Source organism: Dipodomys merriami, unplaced genomic scaffold, assembly GCF_024711535.1.
Source record: "Dipodomys merriami isolate MVZ:Mamm:240054 unplaced genomic scaffold, mDipMer1.0.p SCAF_1032, whole genome shotgun sequence".
Lineage (NCBI taxonomy): Eukaryota > Metazoa > Chordata > Mammalia > Rodentia > Heteromyidae > Dipodomys > Dipodomys merriami.
The window spans coordinates 78,161-80,807 of NW_027202308.1; the positions used below are offsets into that span (position 1 = coordinate 78,161).

At 38.0% G+C, this 2,647-nt stretch overlaps 1 non-coding gene across 1 annotated transcript; it reads left to right on the forward strand.

The window, feature by feature from the left end:
- The first annotated feature begins 1,938 nt into the window (after positions 1–1,938).
- LOC138810432 (U6 spliceosomal RNA) lies at positions 1,939–2,041 on the forward strand. Its single transcript, XR_011367130.1, has one exon. It is a non-coding gene; the product is annotated as a U6 spliceosomal RNA (small nuclear RNA).
- Positions 2,042–2,647: the final 606 nt, after the last annotated feature.

A 2,647-nucleotide genomic window follows, 5' to 3' on the forward strand; every position in this document is an offset into this window, starting at 1 on the left:
ATCCTAGACAACACTCTCTCACTAAATCACATTCCCAGCCCCCTCATCTTTTTCTTAATGGTAGTTTTTACATAAGTATGCTACCATTTTATGTCCTCAATTTTAATTTTCTGAATATTGGTTACTTCTAAGAAACCTGATCTTCTCTTCCCCTGCGTGGTTTGTGACTGTTCCTGCATTGGTCTCATAATAAAATGTAAATAAAGACTGCTGAGGATGACCTGCTTTAGGCAGATGGCTGCAAAGATTGTTGTGCATAGTTGTTTGTTAACACTCCTGGACCTTGAATTCAGGATCTGGGCACAGTCTGTGAGCTGCTTTATTGATGGCTAGCCCTCTAACACTGGAGTCATATGGCTATACTTCTTGCTTTGTTGGCCCTGAAGTTGGACAGGGTTCTCAAGGACTTTTCTGCCTAGGATGACTTTGACCATGATCCTCCTATCTCAACCTTGTAATGAGAAGTGTGATATATATAATCAGATAGACCTGTATTTGCATTTTGTATTAGATCTTCTTGAGGAATGCAGCTGCTATTCTACCCTCCCTTGAGCCCCAGACACTCCTGGATCTGGAGCTGAAATTAACGACCCTCTGGCAGGGAGTACCTGACAAAGTACACATTCCAGATCACTTTCCCCTGTGCCTAGGATCAGAGATAGTGGCTGCTTGGCAAAACCACTTCCCCTGGGTCGGGGTCAGAGATAGTGGACATCTGGCAACCACTTCTCCTAAGTTACCCTAGAAGTACAGTCTAATTAGTTTAGAGCACAATATCTTGTTAGCCTGACCAGTTATTAGCCCCAGCCCTTTTCCCACTTTGTATTGCACCAATCATCTGCTAGAATTATGATTTAAATTTCCCACGTGGTATATTAATTCATTGCCAATACATACTGAGGCCTTACCCCTACCAAAGAACATATAAAAAGTGTTGTAACCCTGTGCTTGGGGTCTCTCTCTGCAATCGGACATCAGTGCACAGAGGGGTCCGTGCTCGAGCTCGTCAATAAAAGACTCATTGCCGCTTGCATTGATCTTTGGTCCCTGGTGGTCTTTTGGGGGGGCTCCAAGTCTCCGGGCATTATAGTAAGTATCAACGAGGACTTCTGAGAGCCACTGGTGCCTTCCTAATCATTGGTCTTGCTGATGTTCTTGAAAGACCAGTGAGTCCCTATCCTCTGGTTGAAGTGGAGGGAGCTGGAGCCCACAGTTCGAATCCTGGTCCTGCCATCTCCAAATGGCAGAAGATCCTAAGAAACTCATTCCTATCCATATGAATACCAATGGAATGTGATGTCATGATTGAATGGGAAATTCTTAAATGATTCTCGGATAAAATTGTAAACAATTAGATTATAATACACTGATCAATTTTAATTAGTACTTATGAAACATTTAAACAATCACATTCATTAAATGGAGGCATAATGAAATATCTCAGAACTGGGTGTCACATAGTATAGGGGTGCCATTTTTTTCTGCCAGGACTTATTTGTTAATTGTTATATCCCATTTTCTGAGTGTAATTTGGTATATGAAACTAGGATATATTATAAATCAATTATTCAAACAGTTTTTTATCATAATATAGAGATAAATCCAAATTATATATATATATATATAAGCAAATTCCCCAAATTAAATATATTTAAACCATTAAAACTTTTAACAAAACTTAACACTTGCTACAGTGTTCATTATGACAGGAGCCTTGTATAGAATAATTGAATTCCTCCTCCTACACATCTCTTGAACAACAAATATCTGTAATTATTTTGTTTTTGACATGTCAATCTTGACTTTATTCTTAAATGTGTGCTTATGTAAGAAGTACATGGCTTTAAATTTCATGAAAATTCTTTTATACTTACTTTTTGTTGAATTGTCTAGTTTAAGAAAATCAATTACACTTTATATATAAAACATGTTCTATGCTCCATTCAGCATGGCGTACTCTAACATTAGAACGATACAGAGAAGATTTGAATGGCCCATGCACAAGGATGATAGGCAAATTCCTGTACCATTCCATACTTTTACAACAACAGATGTTGGAGGGGATGTGGCCACAAGGGAACTGTACTGCACTCTTGGTGGGAGTGTAAAGTTGTTCAACCACTTTGGAAAGTAGTATGGAGGTTCCTCAAAAGACTCCACATAGAACTCCCCTATGACATAGGAATCCCACTTTTGGGCATTTACCCAAAATATCACAAACAAGACGGTACTAAAACTATCAGCACAATTATATTTATTGCAGCATTGTTTAAGATAGCTAAGATATAGAACCAACCCCGATGCCCCTCATCAGATAAATAGATCAAGAAAATGTGCTATTTGTACCAATGAAATTCTATGCCTCCATAAGAAAGAATGGCATCGCCCAATTTGTTAGAAAATGGAAAGACTTGGAAAAAAATTAAGTGAAGTAAGCCAGGTCCAAAGAAACATAGGTCCCAGGGTTTCCCTAATTTTAATAACTAATATATGTTTGGAATAAGCAGAAAAGGTCAAAATCTATGCACATATGACCAGATAAGATGATGTTAAGGGAAATGAACGCCCAAATAGGAACACAAGTTTTTTTTTTTTCTTACTATTGTTTCGAACGTACTTATAACAGTCTCTGTGTTTTTTTGTTTCT